This window comes from Balearica regulorum, chromosome 3, assembly GCF_011004875.1.
Source record: "Balearica regulorum gibbericeps isolate bBalReg1 chromosome 3, bBalReg1.pri, whole genome shotgun sequence".
Lineage (NCBI taxonomy): Eukaryota > Metazoa > Chordata > Aves > Gruiformes > Gruidae > Balearica > Balearica regulorum.
In genome coordinates, this window is record NC_046186.1 from 17234069 (window position 1) to 17256693 (window position 22625).

A 22625-nucleotide genomic window follows, 5' to 3' on the forward strand; every position below is an offset into this window, starting at 1 on the left:
ACCTGCCATATGAGGAGAGGCTGAGAGGTGGGACTGTTCAGCCTGGAGAAGAGAAGGCTCAGCCAGATTGTATCAATATCTCTAAATACCTGATGGGGAGGGAGTAAAGATGGAGCCAGACGCTTCTCTGTGGTGCCCAGCGACAGAGGCAATGGGCACAAAATGAAACAAAACAGAAGAAATTCTGTTTAAACTTAAGAATTTTATTTTTTTTTTGCCGTAAGGATGGTTGAACACTGGAACAGGTTGCCCAGAGGGCTTGTGGAGTCTCCATCCTTGCAGATACTCAGAACCCAACTGGGCACAGTCCTAGGTGACCCTGCCCAAGCAGGGCTTGAACTCGATGTTCTGCAGAGGTCCCTCTCGCTGGTACCACAGCATCCTCACCGCACCTGAAGGCCTGGTAGAAAGCAGAAATCATTCTTGCAGTTTGCATTTCATGACTTAGTTTGCTTCTCTGCTTCTACCTCTTTTTTCTCATACCTGTAATTTATTTCTGATGAGTCTTTCTGACCTCTGAACTGCCGTTTTATGAGCCAGCTGGCTGAGCTTTGATATGGCTGGACTGTGTCTTCAGTGCCTAATGTTTTTTAATTGGGCTAAAAGAATTGGAAATGTTATAGTTGGACTGAGCTGGACAACGCTCACGTTGAAGTCACTGCATCAGGCTGCCGCAGGGAATGCCACTGCCCTTGTGTGGAACACTTCAGCAAGAACTAATATTTCAACTTTAAACTAGCTTTAAACATGGCTTTAGTTAGGCTTACTTTAGGGTAGCTGTTACAACTGCAATAACAGTAAAGACTCTGAGTAGAATTCTTTAGATGATTGATGCAATATCTTATGGGATGAGAGACATAAGACCAGGGTTCATCTACACGGTCAAGTTGGTAAGCTCCTGACTTTGCTGTCCTTCCCCACGACTGTGTGCCCCACGATGCTTCAGCGCAGGGGCAGTCTGCAGGGCTGTAAACACCCGTGGCGTCGGTGAGCCTGGGCGTAAGGACTTGGGTCACTGTCCCATCTCCCAGCAGGGCTGCCTTCCTGACCAGTCTCCTAGCACCACGTGCCTGCAAACAGCATGTATGGGCCTCAAGTATTCCTAACCATTCATTTTCACAAATAATGACATTGAAAATAAAAATAAAAAACCCTCACACCCTCCTTTTTTAATCATTACTGTCTTCTGACTTTTAGCCCACACAGTTGTTGCCTTTCCAGGAGGGACCACCTCGTTGTGGTAAGGGCCATCCTGATGCCAATGACATCTGTATTAGAGCAACTCCTAGTCTTCTATCTTAAAAACTGAAGGAAGATGAATAAAGTGTAAACCTGGCATGCTAAAATCAATCAACTCGATGGAATTAATTTTGAGCCGTACCTCTTAAATATCTGAGGAAGAAACCCTTTTTCTACAGGACTGGGGCAGTTCTGGAGAAGAGAAAAATCAGAAAAATCTGGGAAAAAAAAGAAATTTGAGGGTTGTGGTGTTTCTAGTTGTACATGTATATATATATAGGTGCAGTTTACAGTTCAGTTGTGGTAATAATAGCTTGCCTCATTTTGTGTGACAATAAGGATAGTGTATTGAGGTAGGAAAAAGAAATGAAGGGGATGTTCATAAAGATGTCAGCCAGCACAGTAAATCCTCAGGATCCAGGCAGGACAGGACACTCACAAATGCACCGCTGTCCCTGGCAGCCCTTCACCAGGGGTCTGTCATGGATGAGACAGCTCTTGGCCTGGAAGACTATCACGCCTTTCCTGCATGCACACGGGTTGATAACTGGTTTGCTTGGATGGGAAAAGAGAGAATTTTCATTAACTCTGCTGCCTGGGCAGGCAGCCTGCTGCCTGCTGAAACCTGACATATGCAACTGGCTCAGCCTCACAAGAGGCAGAGATGGAGGAAATCCAGGGTAAGGAATAACTCATACTACAAGCAGACGAAAAAAAAAAAAAGGAAAAAGATTTCTTAGGTGCAAACTCCTGCTAGGTATAAGACAGATGGTTTCCTAGGGCCCAGAGCCAAGATTTTTTTTGAATATTGGCCAGCAATTACATGAAATCTTATTTATTTATTTACTTTGTCTTCAATTAAAAATACCATAGAAATAAATCAACTATGTTCAAATTCAGCCTTATCATTTCATCTGCCAGTAGGTTCAAGTCCTTTTTGATCTTTGCTTTCAGGATGGTGAAGTTTAAAAACTGCTGTATCCAATTTTTATGAGGGCTGCTGACATTTTCACTCTGCATCAGCGCTCCCAAGACTTGCCAGCAGCAAACCCACTTGGGCGGGCACGGCACAAGCGAGCCTCGCTCTTCTTTCCCCTCTGCGCCAGCGACTCTCCTGGAAGATGATGTCATGGTGATTGCAGTGACATCATCCATATGCAGGGAGGGGGAAAAAACCCAGACCTGAATATCTCAGACCAGGGCAAGGGGAAGGGAAAACCAAAGCCTCTGTGCAAGGCAGGGTAGGTGCCAGCTTCCCATGCAGCGCTGTCACAGATCGGGAGCCTGCCTGCTGCAGAGACTGTGCCCCCTCCTCAGCACAGCTGCTTTATTTACCCTGGGGGAGGATCAAGCCGTCTGCGAGCACGTGCTAGGTGGAGGTAGTGATTGCATTTCTGCAACTGCACGGCACCAGACGCTCAGCGCAGGTTCGCAAGACAGTTAAGGTTGGAAGGGGCCTCTGGAAGTCATCTGGTCCAAAAGGGGTTGTCTGCACCCGCACAAATATTATTTGTGTTATTACATCCACTCCAAACTGTGCAAGGTATGCTGAGACCCTCAAGTCTAGGTTGCTTACCAGATATTTAGGATTTAAAAAATTGGGGTATGAAATCTGTTCATCTCTTTCGGGCAAAATTTTTCAAAGTGCACATGCATTTTGCAATGATGGTCTGGCACAGCATCATACCTAACCAAGTGTTGCTTAAGGTGAGTCGCGTCTGGGGGTAAGGTGATGAGGCAAGCAAGTGGACAGCAGAACAGTGCTTGGGGCAATAACACAGAGCATCAGAGAGACTGGCCTGCTCCGTGTGATGGGGTCTCCTACGTATGAGGAGGACCATCACAGCCAGTCTAACCTCACCTGAGATAATGAGGAAAAAACAGGGAATATCTAGCAAACATGAGACAGAAGGGAATAACCTACAGGAATGCCAAACTCCATGACAAGACCAAGGAAGAAGATGTCATGGCCACTGGGCAAGGGGCCAGCGGCAAGCGAGGCACAGTGCTGCCAGGCTTGGAGAGCTTCCACCTCCACCCCCCTCAGACACTGACTACAGCCGAACCAGGCTGGGAGGGGGACAGGAAGCACCTCACGGCGCTGATGGGATGTGACAGACGTGGTCTGGGAAAAACCCCAGTTCATTAGGTAAGTCTTTATCTCAGGGCTGGCTCTGAGATATCAGCAAATGAGAACAGTTTGTATCACATAATTATTTTTAAAAACAAAAGTGGTGGGATTTTTTTAAGTAAGGAAGATCTGGTTATGTGGTCCAGCTGGGGTTTCGTGTCATAACATTTCCTCAAAGTAAACTGCCCAAGGACTGAGTTAGGATAAGTCAGAGCGTTAAATCTGTTAGTTCACAAGGTTTTAATTTCCTGTTTGTTTAATTTAGTGAAAGTTCTTTTATAACACCCTAAAAGTGTTATTTAAGAGAAAAAAATTATTTTAGCAGTTAGAAACAGGAGACAAGGTGTCAGGGCTTATGAATCAGATTGTAAAGGGTAAAGCAATGAAGCTCCACTGATTTCCATGAAGCTAAAGCCATTTTACACCACCTGAGCATCCGGTCTTTCAGCTTCAACTCACCTCCACTGCCAAATCACTGTTGTGATAACGTCCTTCAATGGAGGACATCCATTAAAGAAAAAAACAACAACAATGTGATTTTTCTTCCCTTTCAATTTTTCCAAAGATAATTACATCTAGAGTCTCCAGAAAGGTTGTCTTTGCTTTCATTTTTGTACATGGACATTATTTTGCAGTGTCAGATGCAAGATTTAATCACAGTTTGCATCTCCTTAGATACCACTGCCAGTCACCCTGAAACACAAACACCGAGGGAATTCAGCCCCTTGAGCATCACCATGCAGGCTCGCACGTGTCCTGCCTTCCTCGGCCGGTGCCGTGCGGAGAGCCCATCTTCTCTGGGGTAGGGGTAGGAGGGCTCCCTGCTTTCAGACCGGCTGCCTGGTGCTCTGAGTCCAGCTCTCCCTACTCATGGTTGTCTGCATTTCATGGGCTCTGGGAAGGAGGGAGAGGCAGACATCACTTGCTCATTGAGCAGATAAAATAACTGAAATGCTAGAAAAGGGAGTCACGAGGAGACCAGCCCGCAGTCCCAGATGGAGCACAGGAACCAGTGGGGGAAGCTGCAGAGAGAAGGGCTTTACACCACTGTAGAGGAAACCACGGCTGCACAGAGAATTTATTAATGCTTTATGAGCCCTGTCAAGAGGTAAGACCACATGTAAGGGTCTCTGGGGATTTACTCCACCATTTACTCACAAGAAACTCCCAGATTTGCAGCCTGCAAGTGATCTGAACAACAGCATCTTTGCCCGTGGATGCATTTCACAAGAAGTCCCAGTGTCTGAGCAGAGGCAGAACCCAGCCGTCCCCACGCCTGGCATTCCTGTGCTGATTCACAACTACTCGTAAGCCTTTTTTAGGGTCTGCCCTTTGGGATAGGGTGAAAGCTGTGGATCTAATGCTTGCTTCTAAGCGTGCGATCTGCAGGAGACAACCCGTTATGTACTGAATGTGCCATACGAGAGATCTTCATAATCCCGGGAGTGGCAGCCTTTCTTCAGCTAAACCATGATCAGCTTTAGATTTAATACATTTCTTTTTCTAGGTAACAAGCTTCACTTTAGAAAGGGTAACACAGCACATAGCAAGGACCTGAACATCACAGCGTGGTGCAAACAAACCTCAGAGCCGCACCAATCCCAGCACATTCAGTCGGCGTTAACAATCTTTCCAGTCCACTGCCTGTGCAGTAAACCCGGGGTGAGATGAGACTGAGGAGTCCCACACTCTTCCCAAGTAACTTGGCCTCATACTTCAAAGGCAGTTCTCCTGCTGGCCAGAGATGAGGCAGGCTGCCAGCAGCGTGCGGGGAAGGTTTTTGCTGATCATTTCCTGAAGCAGGAGCAATAACTTCAGCAGCACAAAATTCATATTGTTTTTAAAGACAAACTGTTAGCAAGTCAGTTGCAAGTAAGCAAATTAGGTTATTAAAAAATTTGCATGAAAGAACGTGCCTTGAAACCACAGGAAACTGCACAACCGTCCATTTGTTAGTTTTCAGACCTGCTGTGTGATGCTTGCCAAGGATGCCCACATCCTCAGGGAGCATCCCTGGAGCGCCAGCGGGGCTCCACGTCCTGCCCCAGCCCTCCGCACCATCGCACTGCGGGTACCGATCCCTGCGGGGAAAGACGCCCACTGTTACCACAGATCTCCCAACTCAACCCAGTAGTTCCCATCTACAGCCTGGAAATGCAAATGGCAACAGGATCACGACTGCCATCCACAGAGACATATCATCGGCAGAGCAGTTTGGGGTATTGACCCGGCGGGCAGCTCCAACACCAAATCGAGCTGTGGGGTCGGGACTGCCTTCAAAAAATGTTGAATTTTGCAGTGAATAGCCTGTCACTTGGTCCAAAGCTCACTCGATGCAGAGGAAAAAGCTCTGCATTTCATGAGGTTTGGATTAGATCCCCCACCTTTAATACAGAATAATGTTCTCTTGACTTATTTTTCTTTCTGTTAATTAAAAAACCCCCACAAACACCCAGTAAAGGAACTGTTATTTGAACCTACAAGATAAGTTCCCGCAAATCCTTATCCTCGTGCATTCCAGGACATCTGTGCATATTAAGCAAAAGGAACTACTATCTGCTACAAGGCAGGTGTTTTAGCTGGACTGTGAGTTAAACATGAGACTCTCGCTAAAAACTAATTGATTCAATGGGAAGTTCTTTAATTTAACATACAAATTGATTTGTTTTGGTTGATCAGTAGTGATAAAAATAGAAAGACATGCTTCGAAATATTTAAAGGAACATTGGACTGGAATAAAATGGTGACTACCAATGCCTTCTGAACGAGTACAATTTTGACTTCAGTTTTCTGAGAAGAGATTTGGAGGTGACAATGATCTGGACCAGTTTTCTAGTGTTAGGGTCCTTGGCTGCTTGGTTGGCTGCTCTTCTGTTAAAGACTACAGAAGCCAGGTGCTACATTTGAGAGGAAACCTCTGACTTCAGTGTATGGCACTTAGACTGCTGCCATAATTTTTCAGCTGCAGCTACCTGCACATCTTGTTCAAATCCTTTTTCAGCAGGCAATTCAATGCTCTAAAAATTGAGCAAAAATACACGGTAAGGAAAATGATGGCTCTTAGTTTCTGCAGTTCCTTCTCATTTATTCCTCCCTGAAGTGCTCAGAAGCTGTAAAGATCCAGATAAATGCAGAAGCAGCCTCCTCTAATTTTTAGAGTTACACAGTGTTTTGCACTATAATAAAGAAAATGTCACATTGTGGAGTGGTTCTTCATCTCTGCAAAAAGTAAAGCATGACTTCTTTGCTCAGTACTTCTTGCTCTAAACCAAGGGCTAACTTGGGGCAATTAGCATGAGATGGAAATTAATTAATTTCCTAAGAAAAAGTGGTTTAGACAATATCCAAAAAGCTAGTACCTGTCCTATCAGGGTGAAAAGCTTGTAGTGGGAATCAAAGCAAAGGTGTTGGATGTTTTGGGTTTTGGGTTTTTTTAAAAAAAAAAGTTAATGAGCTTGGCAGATGTGGAGCCCTCCTTGACAGGCATTTGCATCATTTCCACTGGAGAACTTACCAGAAAATATTAATAAAAATAATTCAATAATATTTTCCAAGAAAAGGCAGCAGTAAGTTTTTTGGGGTTATTTTGTACTCACAAAGACAAACATGTAACATATCTTTATGTTCAAACAATATGGTGCAGTGGGCTTTGCTGATGCATACAGACGTCCTTCATATAGGGTCAGCCTTGTATTACAGTAGTTTGTGTGATTTTGTATACATTTGGAATTACATTAAGGATTTGTTTTTTAAATAGCTTGAAAAAGCTGTACAGAAGAAATAATTTGGACAAACCCTCTATATTTTTAATGTGTTACAATTGCTGTATGGAGTAAATGTCTGAGTATTGTAGTGGGAGACTGAGCAATGGAGTTGGTGCATGGGCTGAGTGTGGGACTGGAAAGCAGGACTGACCTCCGGGGTTGTCCTCCTGATTGTGCTACTAACCTGCAGGGTCATATTCTGCCAGATTTTCTGTAGTACTTAGCATCCTCAAGGTACCTAACCTTTAGGATGCTTGACCACCTCTGAAATTTTGCTGCTCAGAGCTTGGTGGGTTCAGGAGTGATGAGCAATCTCAGGTTTGGCTGAAGTCAATGAGTATCAACATATCTTGCAGCATGTATATCCAAACAGCTATGTTAAAATGGAAAATTACCAGGAGGCAAGATACAGGTCGCATTTACTTCTACGTAGCTGGAGAAGACCATTCCCATCACCAGCTTCCAGCAGGGATTTCCTTTCATTAACTACTCAGGGTGCGTAGAACCCTGCCTTATCGCCATTGGCATTTTACACGTGGGTGGCCAGCTTGAGTTCACTACGCAAGGTGATTTTTATTATCCAGTAAAGACAGTCTAAAAGCCAGGACATTACATTTGTACTTAATGTTTACAAGGTGCCCTACAACCCTGGGATCGCAACTGTATGCTGTGCAAGAGGAAAATACTGTCATAACCACTGAGAGCAAAGCATGATCACTCTTTTTCTCACCACCTATATTTTTCTAATTGTGCTTTCTAGTAAATCGTTTATAAATAGAACCATTGTGCAGTTAATCTAGTCTCTGAATGAAAAGTAAGCTCATGCTAGACACCTATACTAAGGAGGGAATAGAAATAACATTGTTGAATCTTCTAATCGAAGAAGAAAAGCTGCAGAAAGATAGTAGACTGTGCCAAGAAAGTCTCTGCCTGTATGAATGCAAGTGCTTTAATCTGCATGACAAAGACTCCCCTCCCCTTCCAAAGTGCTACTTCTTTCTGCTTTGTGAAACCAGGAGAAATAACACGGCATTCACTATTCATTTAATGCAGTCTTCATGCTGCAATGTAGAAAAAGAGGCTGGACCCGTGCAGGCAGTGCCCTGAGTATGTTTTGCAAGACACAGAACATTAAATTCTCATCAAAATGTGTGCATTCAATACTTTGCCCCTGTGCAGGGCAGGACTGTACTCTGTATTTCCTTTGTACAGCAGTCAGTCCCTTCACTACACCAGACATTTTGCAAGCCTGACTCTAATATACACTGCAGACATTCGATTGCTCATTCTGTATAAAGTTCTGCATGGTAATAAGATGTTCCTTAGATGCAACTGCTGTGCTGCGGTTGACACAACAGAAATAGCGCAGAAACGAAGGAGTGTGGATCACCAAAATCCACAGCAAAGCGAGTCTCTGGTCTGAAACATAGGTTGCCTGTTGATACTGACTTTTGGGGGGAGAACCAGCGAGACCCCATGGAGACCTGCAGGGTAGGCGATCCCACCGAGCGATCTACTGTCTGATGCCAGCCTCCAGACAGGACACCCTGCCCGGGGACGGTGCCAGGGCCAGGGCAGGGCAGCTCCCCGGTTGCCCGCTGGGTAAGCGCACAAGCCCGTCGGCCCTGCTGCCTCGCCCAATGGTGCTGCGGCAGGGCCTTTTAACCAGGCAGATTTCTTTTGTCATCAGGTGGTACGTGTCACTTTTGACTAACGCGTGCTTCTGCTCTCCTGATACACCAGTTCGGCTACCCCGTCTATTTATTGTAAACTCGAAGTAGACTAGAAAACCTCAGGCACTTGATCACGAAGCTCTGCTCTGAGCTACATGGTGAAAGCTAAATTAACTCCAGTGAAGACAAAGCTTCACACAGAGTAAATAAGCAGACGTTGGCCTTTTTTCCCTTTGCCACTGACTTTTTGCATTTTGTTCTAGCCAAATCTCTCCCATGTTTTTGGCAGGATTCTCTCTCTCTGATCAGACAGAACTCCTGATAAAGACAAGATGGATTTTGCTGAGCAGGATCCTGCTAAAGACAAGGAGGGATTTGTTCAGAACAGGGTTATTTTTTTTTATTTTGATCATGTGGCAACTGGTAGGAGAAGAAAACAACAGATTTAAGGACCCATTTTTTAAAAAGCATCTACTTGCTCTGCAGATCTGTGCCCAAAAAAATATTTGAGATGTTGAACTACAACAAATACCCATCTACTTGTTCGCTGGTACCGATAGTTCAGTAGGTTGGGATTGTAGAAACCTCTTATCATGGGGCACAGAGACACCGTGCCAGATTCTGATCTCACTGCACATGGCGTAATTTACCTTATGTTCGCATTTCACTAGAATAACTGAGATGGAAGCGTGCTTCACCCTTCCCATCTTTTTGTCTTTGGAGCTGAAGCAAAGGGAAGCTTTCCTTCAAAATGTAGGAACAGCGAAATGATTAACAAAAGCTAAATAGGGCAGTTTCAGGCTGAAAAATGTATGATTCATAGCAACTTGTTCAGACATACTCTTAAGTCATATACATTATGGCAATTTAATTATGTAATAGAAAGGATCATGTACTGTTGCATGCCCACAGTTCCCACTCATTCAACTAAATGCAGATGGGCTAGCACTACACAGAAAGTAACGTACAAAAGAGAGGGAGAAAGAGAAAAGTGGTGCCGGAATTTAAGAACAAACACGTAGCAAAAATAATATCCAAATGGCAAGTTTTGCATACCACAAAGTATTCATTTGTTCAGCTGTAGCAAACGGCTGGGCAGAAGAGCGTCCCAGCAACAAGCCAAGGCAATCCCGGCGTAGGATTAGTGCCATTAAATGGAAGGGAAATGTCACAGCATGCATAAGAAATCTGAAGACTTCAGACAAGCGAGTACCACTGCTCTCGAGTGAATGTGGGTGTTTCTATTATAAAGCTAGTTGGGGAATTTCGCAGCCTTTCCAGTGTGTTTCTCCACTTAAATCAGAGGTTTAAAGGTTAGCGAGTGTTGCTTCAGTTTCTTTAGCATTCTGATAAAATCTAGCAGGTGATTTCTGAACAGTTTGGGGAGGGTTGCAGGTATTTGTAGACCACTCTCACCCTGCGACTGCATGTTCTGTGAGCCCACGACACTACCTACTTCATTCAAAGAGGTCCCATGTTCAAAAAACTCCTGCCTTGTTTATGCGCTGGAAGACACGTCTATGGGAACAAGCATCCTCACGAATTTGTATCATCATATCAATCTTTTGAAAGTAGCAGCGGCAAACAGCAGCTGAACATGAGGGATGCAATGGTGACCACGCTCACAGAGATAAATTACTGTTCAGAGTGATGGGAAACTTCTGAAACACTCATTAAGCCTCTTGAGGTGCCAAAAGTGACATCCTTCTTTCAATTGACCTTCACATCACAAAACAGCACCGGCACCATCTCCTGTAGCCATCAGTCCTGATGAAGACCATTTCTTTATGAGAACTTGTGGCTACAGTTCTGCGAATGTCAATGTCAGATTTGTGCAATAAGAGATAAACTGCTGGTATGTATACAATCTAGATCAGACACCAACACATAATTACATTTATATAGAATTAGTAGGATCAGATAACACTGAGTTTATGCTCACTTTATAGCTTTATGCCTGCTTTGGTCAGCTTTGGAAAAGCAGATAAGAACAGATCAGCCATGATGTCCCCAACGTTCTCTGCGGTCCCTGGGACAGGGGTGTCCCTCTGCAGATCCTGCTGCTGGGGCCACATCCTGCCAGAGAGGATTGCTCCTAGCCAGAGAGGAGGAAGGCTGGGAGCAATCTAAAATATAAACACATTTTATAAAATATGTAATGTGATATGATATAAAATATACATTTAAAAATTAAAGAAAACTTAATGCTTCGGTGGTTGGTTTGAGCACCTAGGCATGCCCCCAGACAGATGCTCTCCATGCCAGCTCTAGCAGGGCTATGAGTACACTGCTGCACTGGGGGAAAACCTGCCCATTCCAGGTGAATGAATGGCACTTGATCCAAGGGCAATGTAATTAAAAAAAATATATAGGGCACACAGTACGAATGGCCTCTGAGCAAACAGAGCAGGCACAGCCTCCAGCAAGCCTTGCTTCCTCAGATTTGGCTACTTCCCATCGGGGGGGAGCAGGAGGAGGGGAAGGCTGCTCGCTGGCCTGACACCTCGCTCTGGCCATCCAGGTGCGCAGGGGCACGCAGAGGGAGGCAGAGGGATGCAGGCATAGGCAGGAGGAGGCGGGTGCTTACAGAAGCAGAGGCAGCATGAGCACCCCCAAGGGAGAAGGGGCACCCCGCTGGCACAGAGCAATGATGTGACACGTGGAGCTGCCACTGGCCAAAGCTTGCTGCTAGTGTGTGGTGGGAGCTTACCCATGCACAGAGGGCAGGGAGGACCTTTTGCACAGGGGAGATGCTCACATGCAGTGTTAGAAGGAAACCTTGATTTACTAATCTGTGCCCCGGTTAACCAGCACAGCCAGGCAGTGGCATTTGCTCACAGGACGTACAGGGAAGAAGGCATAAAGAAAGCCTGAAGAAATGGGGTTCATCAATTTAGTGAAGAATAGGAAAGTGTAGTAGCCTCCTGCAGGAGTGAGGTCTGGAAGTAGGAACAGCCCACCATGATCAGCTGCACCGTCTCTGGATCACCACTCCTATGGGGGAGAGCCGCCGCCGCCCCACTGCGTAGGGAAGTCATTAGCAACATTACCTCATTCCACAGGAGTGACTCAGATCAGCAGTATCACCTCTGCATGCCAAACATATCAGGTCAATAAAATGATTTAAAAGTATTGAGGAAGCGGGTCTAGTATGTAAGAATCCCTCAAGGGAAAAGGAATGGACAAAACTGCAGGAAAAGGCACATTATTGTACATTCCTGTACATCACCCATCCATGCAGTAACACGCGGAGGTGATCGACATCCATCACCTGTGATGCTCTTCCTTCTCTCCAGGAAAAGTGCTGCATATTCATGATTCAGATCTGTAACTTCCCCATCCCTGCTGTGCACTGTTATCAGCGAGACAGGGTCAAAGAAGTTCATCTCAGTTTGGAGCAGAAAGGGACACACTCTTAAGGACTTGTAGAGCTGGTTGCACAATGTTGAGCTAGTTCCTGAAAAATCGCAGCTAAAGAAAGAGCCTGTATTGCACCATAAATATTCATCATCACATTCACAGATCAGCTCTCACTCAGCAAGACCTTTGGGCTCTATTTGCAGAGTTCTGGGGTTTCAAGCTTGCTGGAGGTTGAAAAAGAGGAGCAAGTTAATCACAGAAACCACTCTGGTCTGGATGCAAGCTGGAATGGTATCGTCTTGTACGGGAAACTGCTCTGTAGCTATCACATGAAAATGTGGAGCTGTGCTTTGGGACTGATGCAAGTAATACGCTTCAGCTTGCCTTACCTTCTGCGGCTTCAGGTGAGAGAAAGCTGTGTCAGGAGAGAGACAAAACCCAAGCCTGATCCCACCCTGAATCATCCCTGAGCAGGTACTGTGTGTTGTCCTCTACCAAAGAAAGCAGAAGGGGATTCGAGTGCACCTTCTTATGGAGAAAGCAGGATTCAGGTTTTAATATTTTTTATGTATACTAAGGCACTGGTGAAAACTGGCTCAGTGACAGTATAATTTAACACACTTTTCCTTAAAAAAAAAAATATATATATAGCTGTCCTGTTCAATGATGGGAATCATCTTACCTCCCATTTAGACCTACCAGAACCCTAGGATGCAGAAGGCAGATTTCTGACCTCAGATTACAGCTATTGAATCTTCATATGACCAAGTTGGGAGGCAGATGCTATGTCTTGATTCATAAATCATAGAATCATAAAATTACACAATCAAAGAACCATAGAATCATAGCATGGTTTGGGCTGGAAAGGACCTTAAGGACCATCTAGTTCCAATCCCCCCGCCACAGGCAGGGACACCCTCCACTAGACCAGGTTGCCCAAAGCCCCATCCAACCTGGTCTTAAACACTTCCAGAGATGGGGCATCCACAACCTCTCTGAGCAACCAGTGCCTCACCACCCTCACAGTAAAGAATTTCTTCCTAATATCTCATCTAAATCTCTTCTCCTTCAGCTTAAGGCCATTGCCCTTTGTTCTATCACTACATGCCCATGTAAACAGTCCCTCTCCAGCTTTCCTGTAGGCCCCTTCAGGTACAGGAAGGCTGCTATAAGGTCTCCCCAGAGCCTTGTCTTCTCCAGGCTGCACAACTCCAACTCTCTCAGCCTGTCCTCACAGGAGAGGTGCTCCAGCCCTCTGATCATCTTCATGGCCTCCTCTGGACTCGCTCCAACAGCTCCATGTCCTTCTTATGTTGGGCCCCCCAGAGCTGGATGCAGTACTGCAGGTGGGGTCTCATGAGAGCAGAGCAGAGGGATAGAATCACCTCCCTTGACCTGCTGGTCACGCTTGTTTTGGTGCAGCCCAGGATACGGTTGGCTTTCTGGGCTATAAGCGCATGTTGCCAGTTTCTAATTCACCAGCCCGCCACCAAGTCCTTCTCCTCAGGGCTGCTCCCAATCCATTCTCTGCCCAGCCTGTAGTTGTGCTTGGGATCACCTCGACCCACGTGCAGGACCTTGCACTTGGCCTTGTTGAACTTCACACGGTTCACACGGGCCCACCTCTCCAGCCTGTCAAGGTCCTTCTGGATGGCATCCCTTCCCTCCAGCGTGTCGACCACACCACACAGCTTGGTATGGTTGGCACACTTGCTGAGAGTGCATTCAGTTCCACTGTCCCTGTCACTGACAAAGATATTAAATACCACCAGTCCGAATACCAACCGCTGAGGGACACCACTCATCACCGATCTCCACTTGGACATCAAGCCATTGACCACAACTCTTTGAGTGTGACCATCCAGCCAATTCCTTATCCACCGAGTGGTCCATCCATCAAATCCATGTCTCTCCAATTTAGACACAAGGATGTCGTGTGGGAGAGTGTCAAATGCCTTGCACAAGTCCAGGTAGATGATGTCAGTTGCCCTTCCCTTATCCACCAATGCTGTAACCCTATCATAGAAAGCCACCAAATTTGTCAGGCACGATTTGCCCTTAGTGAAGCCATGTTGGCTGTCACCAATCACCTCCTTATTTTCCATGTGCCTGAGCATAGTCTCCAGGAGGGTCTGTTCCCTAATCTTGCCAGGCATGGAGGTGAGACTGACCAGCCTGTAGTTCCCTGGGTCTTCCTTTTCTCCCTTCTTAAAAATGGAGGTTATGTTTCCCCTTTTCCAGTCAGTGGGAACTTCACCGGACTGCCACGACTTGTCAAATATGATGGAGAGTGGCTCAGCAACTTCACCTGCCAGTTCCCTCAGGACCCATGGGTGCATCTCATCAGGTCCCATGGACTTGTGCACCTTCAGGTTCCTTAGATATTCTCGAACCTGATCCTCTCCTATAGTGGGCAGTTCTGCATTCTCCCAGTCCCTGCCTTTGCCTTCTGAGGCTTGGGCAGTGTGGCTAGAGCACTTGCTGGTGAAGATGGAGGCAAAAAAGTCTTTGAGTACCTTAGCTTTCTCCAGGTAACCAGGTCTCCCATTTCCTTCTGGAGAGGGCCCACATTTTCTCTAGTCCTCCTTTCATCACTGACATACCTATAGAAGCTTTTCTTGTTGCCCTTGATGTCCCTGGCCAGATTTAATTCTATCAGGGCTTTGGCTTTCCTAACTTGATCCCTGGCTGCTTGGTCTTCCTGGTCGGCTGGCCTGTAGCACCTATTCCTGCCGTCCCTTTATTCCTGACCCACCACGTCTCCGTGATGCAAATACAATCATAGCCCTGCTGGCATGCGCACGTCTCTAACTCCTCTTGTTTATTCCCCATGCTACGTGTGTTTGATTGATAGAGGCATTTCAGCTGGTCCCCTGATGAAGCTGACGGACTGGCTGGAATTCCTTTGTGCTGCACTTGAGGTGCTCTCCTGCTGACCTGTGATCCTTCTCCAGGCTCTGGGCATCTATTGCTGGCACTGACATCAAACTGGTAGGAGTGGGATGGACTGAGGTTCAGCTCAATTCATCTTTACTCACAATGTTTTCAGCAGCTTTAAAAGACATTTTGCTCTTCTTTCTAGCCTGGGTTTTCCCAGGTTTGCATACACTAAAGCAAAACCACAGGATTTAATTTTCTTCTGGAATAAAACCAGGAACGCGTATATTTAATAATGACATGAAGAGTATCCATTTTATTTCGATTTGCCTTTAAACAGAATAAAAAGGTATCAACTCACCCAAAATGCAAGCACTACCAACAGCCAACAGCGGGCTCTCCACACCGCTCTGTCCCTGTGGCAGGTTGCTGACGATGGGACCGTGAGCAGCGTCCTGCCAGCCAAGGGGGGGTTTGCTGAAGAACAGCCCTTCTGGCACCAAGACCACTGACTACAAGAAATGGAATGGGCATCATTCTGGTTTCTAAGGTGTAGCAGGTCATGACAAACAACCAGGAAAAGTGGCCCCGGGGCTAAAAACCAGTCCTTATTACCAGCCTGAGCTCAGCCTTCATGCAGAGACTTGAGCAAGTTTCTGTGCATACAGTTACATCCTATAGAAATTGGAACTGATTAATAAAACTAACCTGTCTCATGAGAGAAGATTTACTGAATTAACTAATTCTTTTGCTTGATGGCGTGAGCCCAGGGCTGGGAACTGAGAGAAAGGTAACCCCTGGAGAACTGCTCTGCGGTCTCTGGGCAAAAACCTGTCCCGCTCCACCCCTCTTCGATGTCTGCCATTGGCATCAGTGGGGCCAAGATTTCATTTTTTATACCAAGCACAAATAAAAAATGATGTAAAACTGGGAACAGTAATGTTTACTGGACACTGTCCACTGCTTTGAGGTCTGAGGATTACACCAGCGACTTCTGGCTTTGCCCCTCGCTCCTCCGGTGCAGCAGCAGAAAGGACCTTCCTGTTAAAGTGCCAGAAATAAGGTTCTCCATTTGGACGGCTCATTAGCAGCAGATTAGCAGCAGACTCTCAACAGAAGTTTAAAAAGGCTGCAAGGAGGATTAACACTGCCTTGAACCTGACACTAACCATGGATAAGGGGAATTACGCCGGTATAAAGGAAGGTGTGAATTTAATTAATCATGCTGGCAACTTAATTCCCCATGTGAGCATTTCTCTTCCAATATGAACCGTGGCCATTTTCAGCACAGTTGATGTTTCTTAAGAGGTAGTTTAAACTAAGCTGAAAAAAAAGTCACTCTTTATCCTGTAATAAGAGGATCCACATGGGAGATTATATGGCATAACTCCAGCAATATATCTATAATTACAGTGGTCTGACTTCCCATGCAGATGAATCCTGACTCTGTAAAGTTATTGATTTGTGCTGCTGCATGTGAGAGGGGAACAAGCCCACTGTGTTTGAATTATCCTCTCTGAATGGCCAAGAGGAAGACAACAATTTTTGGTAAAGAAGAAAGAACAGAAATTTCCTTTCTCCCCTTTTTGCTTCACAACTTCTAACAAAATTATTTGTTGTCAAATCACTTACTCTATACGACTGTAATCTTCGCAAAATACCATTTGATTAATGGCTGAAACAGAATACAGAGACAGATTGCTTTTTATTTCTCGTTTTTTCAGGCACTAATGCAGTCGTTTCAGATACTAAACCACGGGAGAAGAGAGAACGTGTCCCCGCCTCTTTCCCCTGCAGCCAAAGGTTGGATGACCCGATACTGTAGGCTGAGCCTGGTTTCATGACATCTTCTCTGACAGCTCATTTTCAATCCCTGATTCAGCTGTCCCTGATCACAGGTACATTGCATCAGACCTACAAGCTCACTGGCAATTTATCAGACTACAAAGAGCATACTGTATTCCTATATACTGTACTCTATATGTAAACAGCATAACGTAATTCATATGTAAATGTATAAACACAGCCCAAACCACCATTAACTTCCATGTAGACGTATCAAATACAGGCACAATGAAGTCAGTGTATCAAACACAATTTACCCCAAATGAGAATCTAACCTCAAATGTTTGTGAAGTTCAGCGTTGCCTTTGTTAGGCCCAGGTTTCATTCCACATGCAGGGTACCGTCCATATGGCAGCTTTTAATTATTTGCATAAAAATTTGGCCAGGATATTAATATTAACAGCACAACTGCTGCAAAATAGTGCCATGCACAATCTTTAAAGTCTGCGGACTCTGGTCTGTCATCAGGCTGCTGATATAAAAGTCAATTTATGAACTGGTTCCACTATTCTTCTGATCAGGGTCACAGCCAAGTAAATTTAATGACTTGAGATGAGAGACAATTTGTCTTGGCATAAGAATATCACATTTCCCTCAAGCAACACTTTTCACCCAAGCTATCCTAAGTAAATAGCACATGAAAACAGGAGTGCCTGTTAAAACACTTTCCTCGATGAAATATTTAACATATTTGTTAATTAGCCACCTATATCCTCCTTATCTTCTCAAAAGAAAAAATGTTCTTCTCTGCACAATGAATGAAAATGAGAAAAGTCAAATGGTGAAGGATCTAAGATGCCCTTGTGAATGGGAAACACCTCACCCTTAATGGCTTTAGATATTTAAGAACAGGACTTCCACTTTCTGCATGAGGTGGAAATGCCTGCCCAAGGACTGCACCCCAGCAATGCAGGATGCTGTCTTTGGAGAAGACCTTTTCTCCCTGCCTGGCCTTACACAGCACGTGGGGCACACAGAGCATCCATGGAGGGCAAGGGGCAACAGGCAAAACCTGGGCCAGCTGAGCAGCCAGTGAGTCCCATTTCCACAGGCAATGTACAGGTGCCCTAGATCACATACGGAGACCTGAACGCTAGATGACCATGACAATGCCCTGCCCTGGAGTAGAAAACAGTATTAAGGGGAGGCGAGATCCTAAGGCAAAAGCACAGAAGGACTGAAACTCAACAGCAAAACACTTTTGGAACCGGGAAGAAGACGACCCAGGACAACCGGCATGTTGTGTAGATCACCTGGGCTGTGTTAGTACGTGAGGGCACAGGCAAACCCAAACAGAACCATGGGAGATGAGGACTGGTGTTGTGACTTACTGAGGGGCGAACACCACTCCTATCATGGCAGGGGGCACCCATGAAAAACTCACATAAGGAGAATCTTGAGAGGTTTTTCTCTCCTCATTTGATCCTCTCAGGCGTCTCCTGGGAGGATGTTCCTCCCTTTCTTGTTTGAGTGGGGTATGTTCCTGAAAGGAAAGTGCTGGCAGCAGAGATGGTGTCAAATAAGCTAGCTGCACCTGCGATGGCGGTGGGAAGGAGCATCAGTGCTGCAGGCTCTCCCTGTTGCGTAGGAGAGCACACGCTGTGCACAGAGGTGCTTCAGGGTCAGGTGAGGGCACAACCCTCGGTGTACTTGCTTTGCATGCACAGTTGTGTCAGTGACACAAAGCAGATCTGCAACTTGAGCTGGTCCACTGCCCTCCAAGGACCTCCCTCTGGGACCTCCTCTGAGTGGAGGATCCACAGCACAGAGAGAGATAACTCTGATGTGTTTGTACGATTTTTTAACTGAAGACTAATGACAGTAAGCAATAAATGAGAATTTGGTCCTGTTGTGACTGCTGGGCCACAGACACTGTCCTTCCTCCTGGAGTCTCAGCAGGAATGCTCAGTGAGCAGAGGGGCTCGTGTCCCTCCTCTCCTGGAGGGTTTGCCAAGGCTCACACTAAGCTGTGACCAACTACAGCTACTTCAGCTCTCCCGGTAAAAGGTTTGCTTTCCGCCAGTCAGTTGCTACCAATCTGCAACTTCCTCCCAGGAAACACTTTTTATTCATCCCCACCAAAAATCACCGTGACACATGGCCAAGGTATAACCCCCCCAGGCACACACATACTTCCCCCAGCATATTCCCTTACCTACATGTATCCTCTCTGTTCCCAGCCCAGGCAAGTCCCATTTACTCATCCTCGAGGATCGTAGCAGCAGCCGGCATTGCTCGCAGTCAGCTCCCTCCGTCTCCATCTCCATCTTCCTGCCGACACACCCCAGCAGCCCCAGCTCCCTCCCTTGCTGCGGGGCTCCAACGCTCGCAGTTCAGCTTGTCCCCCTTCCCGAGCTTCCCAAAGCAGCCTCACAGCCAGGGGCCAGAGCTCAGGGATCCCTCTTCATCCCTCCCAGCCTGGTTATCCGTTTCTGTCCAGGGGAATGGTTTTTATCCAAGCCATTGTTTTCTCTTTCCTGCCTGGCTTCTTTAGTAACTCCAGTACTGTCTCCTTTAACTCTCCATTTCCAGCTTGTAGCACAGAACTGAGCTGGGAAAGCAAGTTGTGAGGGATAATCACAAAAAAAAACCCAACCAACAACCCAAACCAAAACCCAACAAACATTTTGGGTGCTTTTCCCCCATTTGAAAAACTATGCAGAAATTGGTGTGCATAAAACCACAGGGATCGCCTGTCAAGGTGCTGAAGCCCCACGGGGAGAGCGGCGGAGGCTCCAGCACGGAGTCAGGCTGGCAGGCAGGGCGCTGGGGAAGGCAGCCTCCCCTGAGGTTTGGGCTTTCGTATGTTTTCTGAATAATCGGACATGTTGAATCCCACAAAGGGTTTAAGTTCAAGCCTTAAGTCAGTTGGCTCCAGTGGGAATGAGTCACAGGGTGTTTCACCATCCCTCTGCTCCTCCCTCGCAGCAAACTGGCAGACTGGTCAGGTTTTTCCCAGCAAACTGCCAAACCACTATTAAGCCTTAAACTCATGCCACTGGAGAGAAGAAACTATTTATAGGGGAAAAAAAAAAACAATGAATGAGTTTGCTGGACCTAGTTCATATTTGGTGACTTCAACAAGTTATATAAGGGCAGATTTCAAACCACCACCTTTGGAGACTCCTTCTCTGGCTTTTCCCAGTTTTTGTTGTTGTTCTGCTCACCTTCATGCTGATTAGAGCTGGGCACTATCTTGCAGGAGTATTTTAACTGGTATGTTTTTGATGTTTTCTGTAGGTGAGGGTTCTGTCGCTGTGGCCTGGCCTGGCCTGAGCATCTCTCTCAGAGCCTCGCTGCAGGTGGTGGGATCCAGCAGCCTCCAGAAGTCAAGGTGCAGGATTCCCCTGTAGTCTACTCATACACCTCACAGCGTGGCAATGATCTTGGAAGGGATGGAAAATGTTTCGTTCCTTCAAATTGTTTATCATTTATCAAAAGCATGTTCTGAATAAAATACTTGGTGTAGAATACGCTGCCGCTTAATTTGACCTATTCTTAACAAAAGACCTTTATTAAAAGATATTTCATGTCTTGCATAACAAATGAGGGATGAATATCATAGTTAAATACATAAATTGAAACTCAGAACTGAGCTGCCAGGAACCATGGATACTCAGCACTTCTTAAATATTAGTTGTCCTCAAAACTGAGATGCAGACAGCTACATTGATAAAATATTGACCTTTTCAGTAACATAACTCTGAATGTGGAGACCAACCTAAGGACACAATTTATAATCCAGAGGAACAGAGAGACCTGCTGTCCCATTGAAAACTGCTCCTGCAACCTTCTGAGAAGCCCTTCACAAGATTGTAACAGCCCCAGCTGCCACCGAAGCCCAAGTAGGGGGGCTTCGTAGGGAGCTTCAAGGGCTCGTAGCAGCATCTCCACGAAGCAGACCTCTAGTTTGCAACTGGTGGGAAAGGATCCACATTATAAATAGGGCAGCGTATCCACATCAGTGTGCAGCGCTGCTTTCAACTCGTCAGGAAGAAGGATTGCTTTTCTCATTTCAAGACACATCATAGCAATATGTGACCTTTGGATCGGACAAGGGGTCTGGTGGGATCTTCAAAAGCATTGCACTGCTTTGTTTTGCATCTCAGTGTCCGGGAACTCACATGCGTTAACAAATACTGCAGCTTTTTACAAGCTAGAGCAGCAGCCCGGGGATGGTTTTGGCACCTCTGCCTCCCGCAGATCCGTGTGGCACGTTAGAAAGCAGTTTCTCGGGTCACATGGAAGGCGTGTCTTATTTCCTCCGGTTAATGGAGACAGGGAAGAGCCCCCTGGGGACTGTGTTTTAGTTGTAATATTTCCTTTGTTGTAAACAAGTTGTGCCCTAGGAAAGGACCTGCTGAAAGGATCTGGAGGGTGAAATGTGCTCCGCTTGTGGCTTGGCTTGGCTTAGCTTGGCTTTCCCTCCTGGCGTCAGAGTCCATCAGCCAGTGCACCTGAGTAAGTGCCCACAGCTTTAATGATGCTTTTGAGGTATTTAACAAGGAATTAGGAGTCTAAACTACATGACATCTGTTAACACAATCTCCATTCTTTTCATAAATTGAGGCAGTTGTAACATTTAGGAACTTTAGATCCGTGGGTGAAAGCTGAACTTGTGAAACGTGAAAAGGCTCTGAGCAGTGTTTCAGGCCTAAGGCTCAACCAGTGCTTCAAGGTTCCTAATGATTTCAGCTAAAATTATGAGTTATAAACCAGTTCTTGGCTTGCATTTTAAATATTTTAAATATCTGTCACACAGCAATCTTAATCATTTAAATATTGTGTGGGCATACACCAAAAAACAGACGGGGAAGCGGACGTTAAACAAAAGCAAGATGCTGCATTAAGTGCAAAAGGAAAGAAATTAAATGAAGTGTTGGAATATAACTTAGATGTTTGATGTTCAGCTTTAACAAGCTCTCAAGCAGTGCTTGAAGCAGGGGTTAAATGTAATTCATGAATCAGGCATAGCTTGAAAACCTCCATGAGAGAAACATGATACTTCTTTGGGCTGGAGGTTATTAGCAGCACATAAGTGACATCTAGGCAGCAGAAGGTGATGAGAGCAGGGGCTGTGTCCAACAGCCTCCTGGATCTGCAGCTACTCAGGGTGAGCAAAGCTTTCCTGAGTGCGCAAATGAAGTGCTGTATTATGCTCCAAACATTTCTTCATTAGAAAGATCCTAACATCCTCCCCAGCTTCTGTCACTCTGGAAAGGGTTGAGATGGAGGCATGGAAGGGACTAAATGAACAAATACAGCAGTAACCGCATACCTACAGGGATACTCCCTCTGATGCGCCAAGTACAGTCACGATGACAAAGTGATAGGAGCTTCCCAAAGATACTATGGGCAGGGCATCGCTGCCTGTTGCACAGCAATGCTTGAAACCCCACATAACTGCACGTCACATTATTGCTTATCAACTGCTTATAGTCTCTTAACAGCTGACACATCTGGGTGAGGCAGGCACACTTTCACCACCGGACTGCAAGTTTTAACATGGCTCAGCCTCCTTCACGATCAGAATGAAGACAGAAGTAAGATTGCCAGGGTATTTTGTGGCAAAGGCAGCGCAAATTAGCATGCAAGTTCTGTTACCAGGATTATAATGCCTTTAACAGGCATGATGCACATCCCAGAAATGCTTTGACAGAGATTAGATTTCAGCTATAAAGTCCAGATTACTTGATGTTCTTAATTTTTCTATTCAATTAGGTTGATACAAAAGGT

The 22625-nt window shown here is 45.8% G+C and overlaps 1 long non-coding RNA gene across 2 annotated transcripts; it reads right to left on the bottom strand.

The window, feature by feature from the left end:
- Positions 1–212: 212 nt before the first annotated feature.
- LOC142601248 (uncharacterized) lies at positions 213–19751 on the bottom strand. 2 transcript variants are annotated; one of them, XR_012834851.1, is made up of 3 exons: positions 19045–19751; positions 1382–1431; positions 213–400 (listed from the first exon to the last, which is right to left on the bottom strand). It is a non-coding gene; the product is annotated as an uncharacterized LOC142601248 (long non-coding RNA). The 2 variants fall into 2 exon arrangements; XR_012834850.1 differs by having other exon boundaries at positions 1382–1457.
- Between the last annotated feature and the right edge of the window lie 2874 nt (positions 19752–22625).